This window comes from Passer domesticus, chromosome 3 (genome assembly GCF_036417665.1).
Source record: "Passer domesticus isolate bPasDom1 chromosome 3, bPasDom1.hap1, whole genome shotgun sequence".
NCBI classification, from domain to species: domain Eukaryota; kingdom Metazoa; phylum Chordata; class Aves; order Passeriformes; family Passeridae; genus Passer; species Passer domesticus.
In genome coordinates, this window is record NC_087476.1 from 81,382,896 (window position 1) to 81,404,678 (window position 21,783).

The window sequence follows — 21,783 nt, forward strand, 5'->3', positions numbered from 1 at the left end:
TCCTGATGTCAGTTTGCAGGAGGCACTTGGCACTGTCAAACCAGCCACAGTTGCCTCTGGTGGTACTTTCACTCTGGGAGGCATCCTGATCCATTTGGAATTTCAGCAGGCAGCCGGCCACTCCGGGCCACCAAGCCCTGGACATGAACCATGGCCTTTCCCCAGAGAAACAAAAGTCACCAGGCCAGGTTCCTGATGTCAGTTTGCAGGAGGCACTTGGCACTGTCAAACCAGCCACAGTTGCCTCTGGGGCCACTTTCCATCTGGGAGGCATCCTGATGCGTTTGGAATTTCAGCAGGCAGCCTGTCACTCGAGCCACCGGGCCCTGGACATGAACCATGGCCTTTCCCCAGAGAAACAGAATTCAGCAGGCCAGGTTCCTGATGTCAGTTGGCAGGAGGCACTTGGCACTGTCAAACCAGCCACAGTTACCTGTGGTGGTACTTTCGGTCAGGTAGGCATCCTGATCCGTGCGGAATTTCAGCAGGCAGCCGGCCACTCCGGGCCACCGTACCCCGGAAAAGAATGATGGCCTTTCCCCAGAGAAACAAAAGTCACCAGGCCAGGTTCCTGATGTCAGTTTGCTGGAGGCACTTGGCACTGTCAAACCAGCCACAGTTGCCTCTGGGGTACCTTGCATCTGGGAGGTATCCTCAACCGTGAGGAATTTCAGCAGGCAGCCGGCCACTCCGGGCCACCAGGCCCTGGACATGAACCATGGCTTTTCCCCAGAGAAACAAAAGTCACCAGGCCAGGTTCCTGATGTCATTTTGCAGGAGGCACTTGGCACTGTCAAACCAGAAACAGTTGCCTGTGCGGGCACCTTGCATCTGGGAGGTATCCTCAACCGTGCGGAATTTCAGCAGGCAGCCGGCCACCGCAGGCCACTCTGGGCCCCGGACAAGTATGATGGCCTTTCCCCAGAGAAACAAAAGTCACCAGGCCAGGTTCCTGATGTCAGTTTGCAGGAGGCACTTGGCACTGTCAAACCAGCCACAGGTGCCTGTGGTGGCACCTTCCATCTCGGCGGCATCCTGATCCATGCAGAATTTCAGCAGGCAGCCGGCCACTCCGGGCCACCAGGCCATGGACATGAACCATGGCCTTTCCCGAGAGAAACAAAAGTCACCAGGCCAGGTTCCTGATGTCAGTTTGCAGGAGGCACTTGGCACTGTCAAACCAGCCACAGTTACCTGTGGGGGCACCTTCCATCTGGGAGGTATCCTCAACCGTGAGGAATTTCAGCAGGCAGCCGGCCTCTCCAGGCCACGAGGCACTGGACATGAACCATGGCCTTTCCCCAGAGAAACAAAAGTCACCAGGCCAGGTTCCTGATGTCAGTTTGCAGGAGGCACTTGGCACTGTCAAACCAGCCACAATTGCCTGTGGTGGTACTTTTGGTCGGGTAGGCATCCTGACCCGTGCGGAATTTCAGCAGGCAGCCGGCCACTCCGGGCCACCGTACCCCGGAAAAGAATGATGGCCTTTCCCGAGAGAAACAAAAGTCACCAGGCCAGGTTCCTGATGTCAGTTTGCAGGACGCACTTGGCACTGTCAAACCAGCCACAGTTGCCTCTGGGGTACGTTGCATCTGGGAGGTATCCTCAACCGTGAGGAATTTCAGCAGGCAGCCGGCCACTCCGGGCCACCGGGACCTGGACATAATGATGGCCTTTCCCCAGAGAAACAAAAGTCACCAGGCCAGGTTCCTGATGTCAGTTTGCAGGAGGCACTTGGCACTGTCAAACCAGCCACAGTTGCCTGTGGGGGCACCTTGCATCTGGGAGGTATCCTCAACCGTGCGGAATTTCAGCAGGCAGCCGGCCACTCCGGGCCACCAGGCCCTGGACATGAACCATGGCCTTTCCCCAGAGAAACGAAAGTCACCAGGCCAGGTTCCTGATGTCTGTTTGCAGGAGGCACTTGGCACTGTCAAACCAGCCACAGTTGCCTTGGGTGGTTCTTTCGGTCTGGGAGGCATCCTGATCCTTTTGGAATTTCAGCAGGCAGCCGGCCACTCCGGGCCACCGTACCCCGGAAAAGAATCATGGCCTTTCCCCAGAGAAACAAAAGTCACCAGGCCAGGTTCCTGATGTCAGTTTGCAGGAGGCACTTGGCACTGTCAAACCAGCCACAGTTGCCTCTGGTGGTACTTTCACTCTGGGAGGCATCCTGATCCATTTGGAATTTCAGCAGGCAGCCGGCCCCTCCGGGCCACCAAGCCCTGGACATGAACCGTGGCCTTTCCCCAGAGAAACAAAAGTCACCAGGCCAGGTTCCTGATGTCAGTTTGCAGGAGGCACTTGGCACTGTCAAACCAGCCACAGTTGCCTCTGGGGCCACTTTCCATCTGGGAGGCATCCTGATCCGTTTGGAATTTCAGCAGGCAGCCTGTCACTCGAGCCACCGGGCCCTGGACATGAACCATGGCCTTTCCCCAGAGAAACAGAATTCAGCAGGCCAGGTTCCTGATGTCTGTTGGCAGGAGGCACTTGGCACTGTCAAACCAGCCACAGTTACCTGTGGGGGCACCTTCCATCTGGGAGGTATCCTCAACCGTGAGGAATTTCAGCAGGCAGCCAGCCACTCCAGGCCACGGGGCACTGGACATGAACCATGGCCTTTCCCCAGAGAAACAAAAGTCACCAGGCCAGGTTCCTGATGTCAGTTTGCAGGAGGCACTTGGCACTGTCAAACCAGCCACAGTTACCTGTGGTGGTACTTTCGGTCGGGTAGGCATCCTGATCCGTGCGGAATTTCAGCAGGCAGCCGGCCACTCCGGGCCACCGTACCCCGGAAAAGAATGATGGCCTTTCCCCAGAGAAACAAAAATCACCAGGCCAGGTTCCTGATGTCAGTTTGCTGGAGGCACTTGGCACTGTCAAACCAGCCACAGTTGCCTCTGGGGTACCTTGCATCTGGGAGGTATCCTCAACCGTGAGGAATTTCAGCAGGCAGCCGGCCACTCCGGGCCACCAGGCCCTGGACATGAACCATGGCTTTTCCCCAGAGAAACAAAAGTCACCAGGCCAGGTTCCTGATGTCATTTTGCAGGAGGCACTTGGCACTGTCAAACCAGCCACAGTTGCCTGTGCGGGCACCTTGCATCTGGGAGGTATCCTCAACCGTGCGGAATTTCAGCAGGCAGCCGGCCACCGCAGGCCACTCTGGGCCCCGGACAAGTATGATGGCCTTTCCCCAGAGAAACAAAAGTCACCAGGCCAGGTTCCTGATGTCAGTTTGCAGGAGGCACTTGGCACTGTCAAACCAGCCACAGGTGCCTGTGGTGGCACCTTCCATCTCGGCGGCATCCTGATCCATGCAGAATTTCAGCAGGCAGCCGGCCACTCCGGGCCACCAGGCCATGGACATGAACCATGGCCTTTCCCGAGAGAAACAAAAGTCACCAGGCCAGGTTCCTGATGTCAGTTTGCAGGAGGCACTTGGCACTGTCAAACCAGCCACAATTGCCTGTGGTGGTACTTTCGGTCGGGTAGGCATCCTGACCCGTGCGGAATTTCAGCAGGCAGCCGGCCACTCCGGGCCACCATACCCCGGAAAAGAATGATGGCCTTTCCCCAGAGAAACAAAAGTCACCAGGCCAGGTTCCTGATGTCAGTTTGCAGGACGCACTTGGCACTGTCAAACCAGCCGCAGTTGCCTCTGGGGTACCTTGCATCTGGGAGGTATCCTCAACCGTGAGGAATTTCAGCAGGCAGCCGGCCACTCCGGGCCACCAGGCCCTGGATACGAACCATGGCCTTTCCCCAGAGAAACAAAAGTCACCAGGCCAGGTTCCTGATGTCAGTTTGCAGGAGGCACTTGGCACTGTCAAACCAGCCACAGTTGCCTGTGGGGGCACCTTGCATCTGGGAGGTATCCTCAACCGTGCGGAATTTCAGCAGGCAGCCGGCCACTCCGGGCCACCAGGCCCTGGACATGAACCATGGGCTTTCCCCAGAGAAACGAAAGTCACCAGGCCAGGTTCCTGATGTCTGTTTGCAGGAGGCACTTGGCACTGTCAAACCAGCCACAGTTGCCTTGGGTGGTTCTTTCGGTCTGGGAGGCATCCTGATCCTTTTGGAATTTCAGCAGGCAGCCGGCCACTCCGGGCCACCATACCCCGGAAAAGAATCATGGCCTTTCCCCAGAGAAACAAAAGTCACCAGGCCAGGTTCCTGATGTCAGTTTGCAGGAGGCACTTGGCACTGTCAAACCAGCCACAGTTGCCTCTGGTGGTACTTTCACTCTGGGAGGCATCCTGATCCATTTGGAATTTCAGCAGGCAGCCGGCCACTCCGGGCCACCAAGCCCTGGACATGAACCATGGCCTTTCCCCAGAGAAACAAAAGTCACCAGGCCAGGTTCCTGATGTCAGTTTGCAGGAGGCACTTGGCACTGTCAAACCAGCCACAGTTGCCTCTGGGGCCACTTTCCATCTGGGAGGCATCCTGATCCGTTTGGAATTTCAGCAGGCAGCCTGTCACTCGTGCCACCGGGCCCTGGATATGAACCATGGCCTTTCCCCAGAGAAACAGAATTCAGCAGGCCAGGTTCCTGATGTCAGCTGGCAGGAGGCACATGGCACTGTCAAACCAGCCACAGTTACCTGTGGGGGCACCTTCCATCTGGGAGGTATCCTCAACCGTGAGGAATTTCAGCAGGCAGCCAGCCACTCCAGGCCACGGGGCACTGGACATGAACCATGGCCTTTCCCCAGAGAAACAAAAGTCACCAGGCCAGGTTCCTGATGTCAGTTTGCAGGAGGCACTTGGCACTGTCAAACCAGCCACAGTTACCTGTGGTGGTACTTTCGGTCGGGTAGGCATCCTGATCCGTGCGGAATTTCAGCAGGCAGCCGGCCACTCCGGGCCACCGTACCCCGGAAAAGAATGATGGCCTTTCCCCAGAGAAACAAAAGTCACCAGGCCAGGTTCCTGATGTCAGTTTGCTGGAGGCACTTGGCACTGTCAAACCAGCCACAGTTGCCTCTGGGGTACCTTGCATCTGGGAGGTATCCTCAACCGTGAGGAATTTCAGCAGGCAGCCGGCCACTCCGGGCCACCAGGCCCTGGACATGAACCATGGCTTTTCCCCAGAGAAACAAAAGTCACCAGGCCAGGTTCCTGATGTCAGTTTGCAGGAGGCACTTGGCACTGTCAAACCAGCCACAGTTGCCTCTGGGGCCACATTCCATCTGGGAGGCATCCTGATCCGTTTGGAATTTCAGCAGGCAGCCTGTCACTCGAGCCACCGGGCCCTGGACATGAACCATGGCCTTTCCCCAGAGAAACAGAATTCAGCAGGCCAGGTCGCTGATGTCTGTTTGCAGGAGGCACTTGGCACTGTCAAACCAGCCACAGTTGCTTTGGGTGGTACTTTCGGTCAGGGAGGCATCCTGATCCTTTTGGAATTTCAGCAGGCAGCCGGCCACTCCGGGCCACCGTACCCCGGAAAAGAATGATGGCCTTTCCCCAGAGAAACAAAAGTCACCAGGCCAGGTTCCTGATGTCAGTTTGCAGGAGGCACTTGGCACTGTCAAACCAGCCACAGTTACCTGTGGTGGTACTTTCGGTCGGGTAGGCATCCTGATCCGTGCGGAATTTCAGCAGGCAGCCGGCCACTCCGGGCCACCAGGCCCTGGACATGAACCATGGCTTTTCCCCTGAGAAAAAAAAGTCACCAGGCCAGGTTCCTGATGTCAGTTTGCAGGAGGCACTTGGCACTGTCAAACCCGCCGCAGTTGCCTGTGGGGGCTCCTTTCATCTGGGAGGCATCCTAATCCATGCAGAATTTCAGCAGGCAGCCGGTCACTCCGGGCCACCAGGCCCTGGACATGAACCATGGCTTTTCCCCAGAGAAACAAAAGTCACCAGGCCAGGTTCCTGATGTCATTTTGCAGGTGGCACTTGGCACTGTCAAACCAGACGCAGTTGCCTCTGGGTTCATTTTTCATCTGGGAGGCATCCTGATCCATGCGGAATTTCAGCATGCACAAGGCCACTCCGGGCCACCAGGCCCTGGACATGAGCCATGTCCATTCCCCTGAGAAACAAAAGTCACCAGGCCAGGTTCCTGATGTCAGTTTGCAGGAGGCACTTGGCACTGTCCAACTAGACGCAGTTGCCTGTGGGGGCTCCTTTCATCTGGGAGGTATCCTCATCCGTGCGGAATTTCAGCAGGCATCCGGCCACTCCAGAACACCGGGAACTGGACAAGAATGAATGCCTTTCCCCAGAGAAACAAAAGTCACCAGGCCAGGTTCCTGATGTCAGTTTGCAGGAGGCACTTGGCACTGTCAAACCAGCCACAGTTGCCTGTGGTGGCACCTTCCATCTCGGCGGCATCCTGATCCATGCAGAATTTCAGTAGGCAGCCGGCCACTCCGGGCCCCCAGTCCATGGACATGAACCATGGCCATTTCCCGAGAGAAACAAAAGTCACCAGGCCAGGTTCCTGATGTCAGTTTGCAGGAGGCACTTGGCACTGTCAAACCAGCCACAGTTACCTGTGGGGGCACTTTTCATCTGGGAGGAATCCTCAACCGTGAGGAATTTCAGCAGGCAGCCGGCCACTGCAGGCAGCAGGGCACTGGACACGAATGATGGCCTTTCCCCAGAGAAACAAAAGTCACCAGGCCAGGTTCCTGATATCAGTTTGCAGGAGGCACTTGGCACTGTCAAACCAGCCACAGTTGCCTGTGGTGGCACCTTTCATATGGGAGGCATCCTGATCCGTTTGGAATTTCAGCAGGCAGTCTGCCACTCGAGCCACCGGGCCCTGGACATGAACCATGGCCTTTCCCCAGAGAAACAGAACTCAGCAGGCCAGGTCGCTGATGTCAGTTTGCAGGAGGCACTTGGCACTGTCAAACCAGCCGCAGTTGCCTCTGGGGTACCTTGCATCTGGGAGGTATCCTGACCCGTGCGGAATTTCAGCAGTCAGCCGGCCACTCCGGGCCACCAAGCCCTGGACATGAACCATGGCCTTTCCCCAGAGAAACAAAAGTCACCAGGCCAGGTTCCTGATGTCAGTTTGCAGGTGGCACTTGGCACTGTCAAACCCGCCGCAGTTGCCTGTGGGGGCATTTTTCATGTGGGAGGCATCCTGATCCATGCGGAATTTCAGGAGGCAGCCGGCCACGCCGGGCCACCAGGCCCTGGACATGAACCATGGCTTTTCCCCAGAGAAACAAAAGTCACCAGGCCAGGTTCCTGATGTCAGTTTGCAGGAGGCACTTGGCACTGTCAAACCAGCCACAGTTGCCTGTGGGGGCAATTTTCATCTAGGAGGCATCCTGATTCATGCGGAATTTCAGCAGGCAGCCGGCCACTCCGGGCCACCAGGCCCTAGACAAGAATGTTGGCCTTTCCCCAGAGAAACAAAAGTCACCAGGCCAGGTTCCTGATGTCAGTTTGCAGGAGGCACTTGGCACTGTCAAACCAGCCACAGTTGTCTGTGGGTCCACCTTGCATCTGGGAGGTATCCTCAACCGTGCGGAATTTCAGCAGGCAGCCAGCCACTCCGGGCCACCGTGCCCCGGACAAGAATGATGGCCTTTCATCAGAGAAACAAAAGTCACCAGGCCAGGTTCCTGATGTCATTTTGCAGGAGGCACTTGGCACTGTCAAACCAGACGCAGTTGCCTCTGGGTGCATTTTTCATCTAGGAGGCATCCTGATCCATGCGGAATTTCAGCATGCACCAGGCCACTCCGGGCCACCAGGCCCTAGACATGAGCCATGTCCATTCCCCTGAGAAACAAAAGTCACCAGGCCAGGTTCCTGATGTCAGTTTGCAGGAGGCACTTGGCACTGTCAAACCAGCCACAGTTACCTGTGGGGGCACCTTTCATCTGGGAGGTATCCTCAACCGTGAGGAATTTCAGCAGGCAGCCGGCCACTGCAGGCAGCAGGGCACTGGACACGAATGATGGCCTTTACCCAGAGAAACAAAAGTCACCAGGCCAGGTTCCTGATGTCAGTTTGCAGGAGGCACTTGGCACTGTCAAACCAGCCACAGTTGCCTGTGGGAGCAATTTTCATCTGGGAGGCATCCTGATTCATGTGGAATTTCAGCAGGCAGCCGGCCACTCCGGGCCACCAGGCCCGGGACAAGATTGATGGCCTTTCCCCAGAGAAACAAAAGTCACCAGGCCAGGTTCCTGATGTCAGTTTGCAGGAGGCACTTGGCACTGTCAAACCAGCCACAGTTGTCTGTGGGTCCCCCTTGCATCTGGGAGGTATCCTCAACCGTGCGGAATTTCAGCAGGCAGCCAGCCACTCCGGGCCACCGTGCCCCGGACAAGAATGATGGCCTTTCATCAGAGAAACAAAAGTCACCAGGCCAAGTTCCTGATGTCATTTTGCAGGAGGCACTTGGCACTGTCAAACCAGACGCAGTTGCCTCTGGGGTCATTTTTCACCTGGGAGGCATCCTGATCCATGCGGAATTTCAGCAGGCAGCAGGCCACTCCGGGCCGCCAGGCCCTGGACATGAGCCATGTCCATTCCCCAGAGAAACAAAAGTCACCAGGCCAGGTTCCTGATGTCAGTTTGCAGGAGGCACTTGGCACTGTCAAACCAGCCACAGTTGCATCTGGGGCACCTTGCATCTGGGAGGTATCCTCAACCGTGTGGAATATCAGCAGGCAGCCGGCCACTCCTGGCCACCGTGCCCCGGACAAGAATGATGGCCTTTCCCCAGAGAAACAAAAGTCACCAGGCCAGGTTCCTGATGTCAGTTTGCAGGAGGCACTTGGCACTGTCAAACCAGCCACCGTTGCCTGTGGAGGCATTTTTCATGTGGGAGGTATCCTCAACCGTGCGGAATTTCAGCAGGCAGCCGGCCACCGCAGGCCACTCTGGGCCCTGGACAAGAATGATGGCCTTTCCCCAGAGAAACAAAAGTCACCAGGCCAGGTTCCTGATGTCAGTTTGCAGGAGGCACTTGGCACTGTCAAACCAGCCACAGGTGCCTGTGGTGGCACCTTCCATCTCGGCGGCATCCTGATCCATGCAGAATTTCAGCAGGCAGCCGGCCACTCCGGGCCACCAGGCCATGGACATGAACCATGGCCTTTCCCGAGAGAAACAAAAGTCACCAGGCCAGGTTCCTGATGTCAGTTTGCAGGAGGCACTTGGCACTGTCAAACCAGCCACAGTTACCTGTGGGGGCACCTTCCATCTGGGAGGTATCCTCAACCGTGAGGAATTTCAGCAGGCAGCCGGCCACTCCAGGCCACGGGGCACTGGACATGAACCATGGCCTTTCCCCAGAGAAACAAAAGTCACCAGGCCAGGTTCCTGATGTCAGTTTGCAGGAGGCACTTGGCACTGTCAAACCAGCCACAGTTACCTGTGGGGGCATTTTTCATGTGGGAGGCATCCTGATCCGTGCGGAATTTCAGCAGGCAGCCGGCCACTCCGGGCCACCGTACCCCGGAAAACAATCATGGCCTTTCCCCAGAGAAACAAAAGTCACCAGGCCAGGTTCCTGATGTCAGTTTGCTGGAGGCACTTGGCACTGTCAAACCAGCCACCGTTGCCTGTGGGGGCATTTTTCATGTGGGAGGCATCCTGATCCGTGCGGAATTTCAGCAGCCAGCCGGCCACTCCGGCCGCTCTGGGCCCCGGACGAGAAGGATGGCCTTTCCCCAGAGAAACAAAAGTCACCAGGTCAGGTCGCTGATGTCTGTTTGCAGGAGGCACTTGGCACTGTCAAACCAGCCACATTTGCCTTGGGTGGTACTTTCGGTCAGGGAGGCATCCTGATCCGTGCGGAATTTCAGCAGGCAGCCGGCCACTCCGAGCCCCCAGGCCCTGGACATGAACCATGGCCTTTCCCCAGAGAAACAAAAGTCACCAGGCCAGGTTCCTGATGTCAGTTTGCAGGAGGCACTTGGCACTGTCAAACCAGCCGCAGTTGCCTGTGGGGGAATTTTTCATGTGGGAGGCATCCTGATCCATGCGGAATTTCAGCAGGCAGCCGGCCACTCCGAGCCCCCAGGCCCTGGACATGAACCATGGCCTTTCCCCAGAGAAACAAAAGTCACCAGGCCAGGTTCCTGATGTCAGTTTGCAGGACGCACTTGGCACTGTCAAACCAGCCGCAGTTGCCTCTGGGGGCACCTTGCATCTGGGAGGTATCCTCAACCGTGCGGAATTTCAGCAGGCAGCCGGCCACCGCAGGCCACTCTGGGCCCCGGACAAGTATGATGGCCTTTCCCCAGAGAAACAAAAGTCACCAGGCCAGGTTCCTGATGTCAGTTTGCAGGAGGCACTTGGCACTGTCAAACCAGCCACAGGTGCCTGTGGGGGCACCTTCCATCTCGGCGGCATCCTGATCCATGCAGAATTTCAGCAGGCAGCCGGCCACTCCGGGCCACCAGGCCATGGACATGAACCATGGCCTTTCCCGAGAGAAACAAAAGTCACCAGGCCAGGTTCCTGATGTCAGTTTGCAGGAGGCACTTGGCACTGTCAAACCAGCCACAGTTACCTGTGGGGGCACCTTCCATCTGGGAGGTATCCTCAACCGTGAGGAATTTCAGCAGGCAGCCGGCCACTCCAGGCCACGAGGCACTGGACATGAACCATGGCCTTTCCCCAGAGAAACAAAAGTCACCAGGCCAGGTTCCTGATGTCAGTTTGCAGGAGGCACTTGGCACTGTCAAACCAGCCACAATTGCCTGTGGTGGTACTTTTGGTCGGGTAGGCATCCTGACCCGTGCGGAATTTCAGCAGGCAGCCGGCCACTCCGGGCCACCGTACCCCGGAAAAGAATGATGGCCTTTCCCGAGAGAAACAAAAGTCACCAGGCCAGGTTCCTGATGTCAGTTTGCAGGACGCACTTGGCACTGTCAAACCAGCCACAGTTGCCTCTGGGGTACGTTGCATCTGGGAGGTATCCTCAACCGTGAGGAATTTCAGCAGGCAGCCGGCCACTCCGGGCCACCGGGACCTGGACATAATGATGGCCTTTCCCCAGAGAAACAAAAGTCACCAGGCCAGGTTCCTGATGTCAGTTTGCAGGAGGCACTTGGCACTGTCAAACCAGCCACAGTTGCCTGTGGGGGCACCTTGCATCTGGGAGGTATCCTCAACCGTGCGGAATTTCAGCAGGCAGCCGGCCACTCCGGGCCACCAGGCCCTGGACATGAACCATGGCCTTTCCCCAGAGAAACGAAAGTCACCAGGCCAGGTTCCTGATGTCTGTTTGCAGGAGGCACTTGGCACTGTCAAACCAGCCACAGTTGCCTTGGGTGGTTCTTTCGGTCTGGGAGGCATCCTGATCCTTTTGGAATTTCAGCAGGCAGCCGGCCACTCCGGGCCACCGTACCCCGGAAAAGAATCATGGCCTTTCCCCAGAGAAACAAAAGTCACCAGGCCAGGTTCCTGATGTCAGTTTGCAGGAGGCACTTGGCACTGTCAAACCAGCCACAGTTGCCTCTGGTGGTACTTTCACTCTGGGAGGCATCCTGATCCATTTGGAATTTCAGCAGGCAGCCGGCCCCTCCGGGCCACCAAGCCCTGGACATGAACCGTGGCCTTTCCCCAGAGAAACAAAAGTCACCAGGCCAGGTTCCTGATGTCAGTTTGCAGGAGGCACTTGGCACTGTCAAACCAGCCACAGTTGCCTCTGGGGCCACTTTCCATCTGGGAGGCATCCTGATCCGTTTGGAATTTCAGCAGGCAGCCTGTCACTCGAGCCACCGGGCCCTGGACATGAACCATGGCCTTTCCCCAGAGAAACAGAATTCAGCAGGCCAGGTTCCTGATGTCTGTTGGCAGGAGGCACTTGGCACTGTCAAACCAGCCACAGTTACCTGTGGGGGCACCTTCCATCTGGGAGGTATCCTCAACCGTGAGGAATTTCAGCAGGCAGCCAGCCACTCCAGGCCACGGGGCACTGGACATGAACCATGGCCTTTCCCCAGAGAAACAAAAGTCACCAGGCCAGGTTCCTGATGTCAGTTTGCAGGAGGCACTTGGCACTGTCAAACCAGCCACAGTTACCTGTGGTGGTACTTTCGGTCGGGTAGGCATCCTGATCCGTGCGGAATTTCAGCAGGCAGCCGGCCACTCCGGGCCACCGTACCCCGGAAAAGAATGATGGCCTTTCCCCAGAGAAACAAAAATCACCAGGCCAGGTTCCTGATGTCAGTTTGCTGGAGGCACTTGGCACTGTCAAACCAGCCACAGTTGCCTCTGGGGTACCTTGCATCTGGGAGGTATCCTCAACCGTGAGGAATTTCAGCAGGCAGCCGGCCACTCCGGGCCACCAGGCCCTGGACATGAACCATGGCTTTTCCCCAGAGAAACAAAAGTCACCAGGCCAGGTTCCTGATGTCATTTTGCAGGAGGCACTTGGCACTGTCAAACCAGCCACAGTTGCCTGTGCGGGCACCTTGCATCTGGGAGGTATCCTCAACCGTGCGGAATTTCAGCAGGCAGCCGGCCACCGCAGGCCACTCTGGGCCCCGGACAAGTATGATGGCCTTTCCCCAGAGAAACAAAAGTCACCAGGCCAGGTTCCTGATGTCAGTTTGCAGGAGGCACTTGGCACTGTCAAACCAGCCACAGGTGCCTGTGGTGGCACCTTCCATCTCGGCGGCATCCTGATCCATGCAGAATTTCAGCAGGCAGCCGGCCACTCCGGGCCACCAGGCCATGGACATGAACCATGGCCTTTCCCGAGAGAAACAAAAGTCACCAGGCCAGGTTCCTGATGTCAGTTTGCAGGAGGCACTTGGCACTGTCAAACCAGCCACAATTGCCTGTGGTGGTACTTTCGGTCGGGTAGGCATCCTGACCCGTGCGGAATTTCAGCAGGCAGCCGGCCACTCCGGGCCACCATACCCCGGAAAAGAATGATGGCCTTTCCCCAGAGAAACAAAAGTCACCAGGCCAGGTTCCTGATGTCAGTTTGCAGGACGCACTTGGCACTGTCAAACCAGCCGCAGTTGCCTCTGGGGTACCTTGCATCTGGGAGGTATCCTCAACCGTGAGGAATTTCAGCAGGCAGCCGGCCACTCCGGGCCACCAGGCCCTGGATACGAACCATGGCCTTTCCCCAGAGAAACAAAAGTCACCAGGCCAGGTTCCTGATGTCAGTTTGCAGGAGGCACTTGGCACTGTCAAACCAGCCACAGTTGCCTGTGGGGGCACCTTGCATCTGGGAGGTATCCTCAACCGTGCGGAATTTCAGCAGGCAGCCGGCCACTCCGGGCCACCAGGCCCTGGACATGAACCATGGGCTTTCCCCAGAGAAACGAAAGTCACCAGGCCAGGTTCCTGATGTCTGTTTGCAGGAGGCACTTGGCACTGTCAAACCAGCCACAGTTGCCTTGGGTGGTTCTTTCGGTCTGGGAGGCATCCTGATCCTTTTGGAATTTCAGCAGGCAGCCGGCCACTCCGGGCCACCATACCCCGGAAAAGAATCATGGCCTTTCCCCAGAGAAACAAAAGTCACCAGGCCAGGTTCCTGATGTCAGTTTGCAGGAGGCACTTGGCACTGTCAAACCAGCCACAGTTGCCTCTGGTGGTACTTTCACTCTGGGAGGCATCCTGATCCATTTGGAATTTCAGCAGGCAGCCGGCCACTCCGGGCCACCAAGCCCTGGACATGAACCATGGCCTTTCCCCAGAGAAACAAAAGTCACCAGGCCAGGTTCCTGATGTCAGTTTGCAGGAGGCACTTGGCACTGTCAAACCAGCCACAGTTGCCTCTGGGGCCACTTTCCATCTGGGAGGCATCCTGATCCGTTTGGAATTTCAGCAGGCAGCCTGTCACTCGTGCCACCGGGCCCTGGATATGAACCATGGCCTTTCCCCAGAGAAACAGAATTCAGCAGGCCAGGTTCCTGATGTCAGCTGGCAGGAGGCACATGGCACTGTCAAACCAGCCACAGTTACCTGTGGGGGCACCTTCCATCTGGGAGGTATCCTCAACCGTGAGGAATTTCAGCAGGCAGCCAGCCACTCCAGGCCACGGGGCACTGGACATGAACCATGGCCTTTCCCCAGAGAAACAAAAGTCACCAGGCCAGGTTCCTGATGTCAGTTTGCAGGAGGCACTTGGCACTGTCAAACCAGCCACAGTTACCTGTGGTGGTACTTTCGGTCGGGTAGGCATCCTGATCCGTGCGGAATTTCAGCAGGCAGCCGGCCACTCCGGGCCACCGTACCCCGGAAAAGAATGATGGCCTTTCCCCAGAGAAACAAAAGTCACCAGGCCAGGTTCCTGATGTCAGTTTGCTGGAGGCACTTGGCACTGTCAAACCAGCCACAGTTGCCTCTGGGGTACCTTGCATCTGGGAGGTATCCTCAACCGTGAGGAATTTCAGCAGGCAGCCGGCCACTCCGGGCCACCAGGCCCTGGACATGAACCATGGCTTTTCCCCAGAGAAACAAAAGTCACCAGGCCAGGTTCCTGATGTCATTTTGCAGGAGGCACTTGGCACTGTCAAACCAGCCACAGTTGCCTGTGCGGGCACCTTGCATCTGGGAGGTATCCTCAACCGTGCGGAATTTCAGCAGGCAGCCGGCCACCGCAGGCCACTCTGGGCCCCGGACAAGTATGATGGCCTTTCCCCAGAGAAACAAAAGTCACCAGGCCAGGTTCCTGATGTCAGTTTGCAGGAGGCACTTGGCACTGTCAAACCAGCCACAGGTGCCTGTGGTGGCACCTTCCATCTCGGCGGCATCCTGATCCATGCAGAATTTCAGCAGGCAGCCGGCCACTCCGGGCCACCAGGCCATGGACATGAACCATGGCCTTTCCCGAGAGAAACAAAAGTCACCAGGCCAGGTTCCTGATGTCAGTTTGCAGGAGGCACTTGGCACTGTCAAACCAGCCACAGTTACCTGTGGGGGCACTTTTCATCTGGGAGGAATCCTCAACCGTGAGGAATTTCAGCAGGCAGCCGGCCACTGCAGGCAGCAGGGCACTGGACACGAATGATGGCCTTTCCCCAGAGAAACAAAAGTCACCAGGCCAGGTTCCTGATATCAGTTTGCAGGAGGCACTTGGCACTGTCAAACCAGCCACAGTTGCCTGTGGTGGCACCTTTCATATGGGAGGCATCCTGATCCGTTTGGAATTTCAGCAGGCAGTCTGCCACTCGAGCCACCGGGCCCTGGACATGAACCATGGCCTTTCCCCAGAGAAACAGAACTCAGCAGGCCAGGTCGCTGATGTCAGTTTGCAGGAGGCACTTGGCACTGTCAAACCAGCCGCAGTTGCCTCTGGGGTACCTTGCATCTGGGAGGTATCCTGACCCGTGCGGAATTTCAGCAGTCAGCCGGCCACTCCGGGCCACCAAGCCCTGGACATGAACCATGGCCTTTCCCCAGAGAAACAAAAGTCACCAGGCCAGGTTCCTGATGTCAGTTTGCAGGTGGCACTTGGCACTGTCAAACCCGCCGCAGTTGCCTGTGGGGGCATTTTTCATGTGGGAGGCATCCTGATCCATGCGGAATTTCAGGAGGCAGCCGGCCACGCCGGGCCACCAGGCCCTGGACATGAACCATGGCTTTTCCCCAGAGAAACAAAAGTCACCAGGCCAGGTTCCTGATGTCAGTTTGCAGGAGGCACTTGGCACTGTCAAACCAGCCACAGTTGCCTGTGGGGGCAATTTTCATCTAGGAGGCATCCTGATTCATGCGGAATTTCAGCAGGCAGCCGGCCACTCCGGGCCACCAGGCCCTAGACAAGAATGTTGGCCTTTCCCCAGAGAAACAAAAGTCACCAGGCCAGGTTCCTGATGTCAGTTTGCAGGAGGCACTTGGCACTGTCAAACCAGCCACAGTTGTCTGTGGGTCCACCTTGCATCTGGGAGGTATCCTCAACCGTGCGGAATTTCAGCAGGCAGCCAGCCACTCCGGGCCACCGTGCCCCGGACAAGAATGATGGCCTTTCATCAGAGAAACAAAAGTCACCAGGCCAGGTTCCTGATGTCATTTTGCAGGAGGCACTTGGCACTGTCAAACCAGACGCAGTTGCCTCTGGGTGCATTTTTCATCTAGGAGGCATCCTGATCCATGCGGAATTTCAGCATGCACCAGGCCACTCCGGGCCACCAGGCCCTAGACATGAGCCATGTCCATTCCCCTGAGAAACAAAAGTCACCAGGCCAGGTTCCTGATGTCAGTTTGCAGGAGGCACTTGGCACTGTCAAACCAGCCACAGTTACCTGTGGGGGCACCTTTCATCTGGGAGGTATCCTCAACCGTGAGGAATTTCAGCAGGCAGCCGGCCACTGCAGGCAGCAGGGCACTGGACACGAATGATGGCCTTTACCCAGAGAAACAAAAGTCACCAGGCCAGGTTCCTGATGTCAGTTTGCAGGAGGCACTTGGCACTGTCAAACCAGCCACAGTTGCCTGTGGGAGCAATTTTCATCTGGGAGGCATCCTGATTCATGTGGAATTTCAGCAGGCAGCCGGCCACTCCGGGCCACCAGGCCCGGGACAAGATTGATGGCCTTTCCCCAGAGAAACAAAAGTCACCAGGCCAGGTTCCTGATGTCAGTTTGCAGGAGGCACTTGGCACTGTCAAACCAGCCACAGTTGTCTGTGGGTCCCCCTTGCATCTGGGAGGTATCCTCAACCGTGCGGAATTTCAGCAGGCAGCCAGCCACTCCGGGCCACCGTGCCCCGGACAAGAATGATGGCCTTTCATCAGAGAAACAAAAGTCACCAGGCCAAGTTCCTGATGTCATTTTGCAGGAGGCACTTGGCACTGTCAAACCAGACGCAGTTGCCTCTGGGGTCATTTTTCACCTGGGAGGCATCCTGATCCATGCGGAATTTCAGCAGGCAGCAGGCCACTCCGGGCCGCCAGGCCCTGGACATGAGCCATGTCCATTCCCCAGAGAAACAAAAGTCACCAGGCCAGGTTCCTGATGTCAGTTTGCAGGAGGCACTTGGCACTGTCAAACCAGCCACAGTTGCCTGTGGGGGCACCTTGCATCTGGGAGGTATCCTCAACCGTGTGGAATATCAGCAGGCAGCCGGCCACTCCTGGCCACCGTGCCCCGGACAAGAATGATGGCCTTTCCCCAGAGAAACAAAAGTCACCAGGCCAGGTTCCTGATGTCAGTTTGCAGGAGGCACTTGGCACTGTCAAACCAGCCACCGTTGCCTGTGGAGGCATTTTTCATGTGGGAGGTATCCTCAACCGTGCGGAATTTCAGCAGGCAGCCGGCCACCGCAGGCCACTCTGGGCCCTGGACAAGAATGATGGCCTTTCCCCAGAGAAACAAAAGTCACCAGGCCAGGTTCCTGATGTCAGTTTGCAGGAGGCACTTGGCACTGTCAAACCAGCCACAGGTGCCTGTGGTGGCACCTTCCATCTCGGCGGCATCCTGATCCATGCAGAATTTCAGCAGGCAGCCGGCCACTCCGGGCCACCAGGCCATGGACATGAACCATGGCCTTTCCCGAGAGAAACAAAAGTCACCAGGCCAGGTTCCTGATGTCAGTTTGCAGGAGGCACTTGGCACTGTCAAACCAGCCACAGTTACCTGTGGGGGCACCTTCCATCTGGGAGGTATCCTCAACCGTGAGGAATTTCAGCAGGCAGCCGGCCACTCCAGGCCACGGGGCACTGGACATGAACCATGGCCTTTCCCCAGAGAAACAAAAGTCACCAGGCCAGGTTCCTGATGTCAGTTTGCAGGAGGCACTTGGCACTGTCAAACCAGCCACAGTTACCTGTGGGGGCATTTTTCATGTGGGAGGCATCCTGATCCGTGCGGAATTTCAGCAGGCAGCCGGCCACTCCGGGCCACCGTACCCCGGAAAACAATCATGGCCTTTCCCCAGAGAAACAAAAGTCACCAGGCCAGGTTCCTGATGTCAGTTTGCTGGAGGCACTTGGCACTGTCAAACCAGCCACCGTTGCCTGTGGGGGCATTTTTCATGTGGGAGGCATCCTGATCCGTGCGGAATTTCAGCAGCCAGCCGGCCACTCCGGCCGCTCTGGGCCCCGGACGAGAAGGATGGCCTTTCCCCAGAGAAACAAAAGTCACCAGGTCAGGTCGCTGATGTCTGTTTGCAGGAGGCACTTGGCACTGTCAAACCAGCCACATTTGCCTTGGGTGGTACTTTCGGTCAGGGAGGCATCCTGATCCGTGCGGAATTTCAGCAGGCAGCCGGCCACTCCGAGCCCCCAGGCCCTGGACATGAACCATGGCCTTTCCCCAGAGAAACAAAAGTCACCAGGCCAGGTTCCTGATGTCAGTTTGCAGGAGGCACTTGGCACTGTCAAACCAGCCGCAGTTGCCTGTGGGGGAATTTTTCATGTGGGAGGCATCCTGATCCATGCGGAATTTCAGCAGGCAGCCGGCCACTCCGAGCCCCCAGGCCCTGGACATGAACCATGGCCTTTCCCCAGAGAAACAAAAGTCACCAGGCCAGGTTCCTGATGTCAGTTTGCAGGACGCACTTGGCACTGTCAAACCAGCCGCAGTTGCCTCTGGGGGCACCTTGCATCTGGGAGGTATCCTCAACCGTGCGGAATTTCAGCAGGCAGCCGGCCACCGCAGGCCACTCTGGGCCCCGGACAAGTATGATGGCCTTTCCCCAGAGAAACAAAAGTCACCAGGCCAGGTTCCTGATGTCAGTTTGCAGGAGGCACTTGGCACTGTCAAACCAGCCACAGGTGCCTGTGGGGGCACCTTCCATCTCGGCGGCATCCTGATCCATGCAGAATTTCAGCAGGCAGCCGGCCACTCCGGGCCACCAGGCCATGGACATGAACCATGGCCTTTCCCGAGAGAAACAAAAGTCACCAGGCCAGGTTCCTGATGTCAGTTTGCAGGAGGCACTTGGCACTGTCAAACCAGCCACAGTTACCTGTGGGGGCACCTTCCATCTGGGAGGTATCCTCAACCGTGAGGAATTTCAGCAGGCAGCCGGCCACTCCAGGCCACGAGGCACTGGACATGAACCATGGCCTTTCCCCAGAGAAACAAAACTCACCAGGCCAGGTTCCTGATGTCAGTTTGCAGGAGGCACTTGGCACTGTCAAACCAGCCACAATTGCCTGTGGTGGTACTTTTGGTCGGGTAGGCATCCTGACCCGTGCGGAATTTCAGCAGGCAGCCGGCCACTCCGGGCCACCGTACCCCGGAAAAGAATGATGGCCTTTCCCCAGAGAAACAAAAGTCACCACTCCAGGTTCCTGATGTCAGTTTGCAGGACGCACTTGGCACTGTCAAACCAGCCGCAGTTGCCTCTGGGGTACCTTGCATCTGGGAGGTATCCTCAACCGTGAGGAATTTCAGCAGGCAGCCGGCCACTCCGGGCCACCGGGACCTGGACATAATGATGGCCTTTCCCCAGAGAAACAAAAGTCACCAGGCCAGGTTCCTGATGTCAGTTTGCAGGACGCACTTGGCACTGTCAAACCAGCCACAGTTGCCTGTGGGGGCACCTTGCATCTGGGAGGTATCCTCAACCGTGCGGAATTTCAGCAGGCAGCCGGCCACTCCGGGCCACCAGGCCCTGGACATGAACCATGGCCTTTCCCCAGAGAAACGAAAGTCACCAGGCCAGGTTCCTGATGTCTGTTTGCAGGAGGCACTTGGCACTGTCAAACCAGCCACAGTTGCCTTGGGTGGTTCTTTCGGTCTGGGAGGCATCCTGATCCTTTTGGAATTTCAGCAGGCAGCCGGCCACTCCGGGCCACCATACCCCGGAAAAGAATGATGGCCTTTCCCCAGAGAAACAAAAGTCACCAGGCCAGGTTCCTGATGTCAGTTTGCAGGAGGCACTTGGCACTGTCAAACCAGCCACAGTTGCCTCTGGTGGTACTTTCACTCTGGGAGGCATCCTGATCCATTTTGAATTTCAGCAGGCAGCCGGCCACTCCGGGCCACCAAGCCCTGGACATGAACCATGGCCTTTCCCCAGAGAAACAAAAGTCACCAGGCCAGGTTCCTGATGTCAGTTTGCAGGAGGCACTTGGCACTGTCAAACCAGCCACAGTTGCCTCTGGGGCCACTTTCCATCTGGGAGGCATCCTGATCCGTTTGGAATTTCAGCAGGCAGCCTGTCACTCGAGCCACCGGGCCCTGGACATGAACCATGGCCTTTCCCCAGAGAAACAGAATTCAGCAGGCCAGGTTCCTGATGTCAGTTGGCAGGAGGCACTTGGCACTGTCAAACCAGCCACAGTTACCTGTGGGGGCACCTTCCATCTGGGAGGTATCCTCAACCGTGAGGAATTTCAGCAGGCAGCCAGCCACTCCAGGCCACGGGGCACTGGACATGAACCATGGCCTTTCCCCAGAGAAACAAAAGTCACCAGGCCAGGTTCCTGATGTCAGTTTGCAGGAGGCACTTGGCACTGTCAAACCAGCCACAGTTACCTGTGGTGGTACTTTCGGTCGGGTAGGCATCCTGATCCGTGCGGAATTTCAGCAGGCAGCCGGCCACTCCGGGCCACCGTACCCCGGAAAAGAATGATGGCCTTTCCCCAGAGAAACAAAAATCACCAGGCCAGGTTCCTGATGTCAGTTTGCTGGAGGCACTTGGCACTGTCAAACCAGCCACAGTTGCCTCTGGGGTACCTTGCATCTGGGAGGTATCCTCAACCGTGAGGAATTTCAGCAGGCATCCGGCCACTCCGGGCCACCAGGCCCTGCACATGAACCATGGCTTTTCCCCAGAGAAACAAAAGTCACCAGGCCAGGTTCCTGATGTCATTTTGCAGGAGGCACTTGGCACTGTCAAACCAGCCACAGTTGCCTGTGCGGGCACCTTGCATCTGGGAGGTATCCTCAACCGTGCGGAATTTCAGCAGGCAGCCGGCCACCGCAGGCCACTCTGGGCCCCGGACAAGTATGATGGCCTTTCCCCAGAGAAACAAAAGTCACCAGGCCAGGTTCCTGATGTCAGTTTGCAGGAGGCACTTGGCACTGTCAAACCAGCCACAGGTGCCTGTGGTGGCACCTTCCATCTCGGCGGCATCCTGATCCATGCAGAATTTCAGCAGGCAGCCGGCCACTCCGGGCCACCAGGCCATGGACATGAACCATGGCCTTTCCCGAGAGAAACAAAAGTCACCAGGCCAGGTTCCTGATGTCAGTTTGCAGGAGGCACTTGGCACTGTCAAACCAGCCACAGTTACCTGTGGGGGCACCTTCCATCTGGGAGGTATCCTCAACCGTGAGGAATTTCAGCAGGCAGCCGGCCACTCCAGGCCACGAGGCACTGGACATGAACCATGGCCTTTCCCCAGAGAAACAAAAGTCACCAGGCCAGGTTCCTGATGTCAGTTTGCAGGAGGCACTTGGCACTGTCAAACCAGCCACAATTGCCTGTGGTGGTACTTTCGGTCGGGTAGGCATCCTGACCCGTGCGGAATTTCAGCAGGCAGCCGGCCACTCCGGGCCACCATACCCCGGAAAAGAATGATGGCCTTTCCCCAGAGAAACAAAAGTCACCAGGCCAGGTTCCTGATGTCAGTTTGCAGGACGCACTTGGCACTGTCAAACCAGCCGCAGTTGCCTCTGGGGTACCTTGCATCTGGGAGGTATCCTCAACCGTGAGGAATTTCAGCAGGCAGCCGGCCACTCCGGGCCACCAGGCCCTGGACACGAACCATGGCCTTTCCCCAGAGAAACAAAAGTCACCAGGCCAGGTTCCTGATGTCAGTTTGCAGGAGGCACTTGGCACTGTCAAACCAGCCACAGTTGCCTGTGGGGGCACCTTGCATCTGGGAGGTATCCTCAACCGTGCGGAATTTCAGCAGGCAGCCGGCCACTCCGGGCC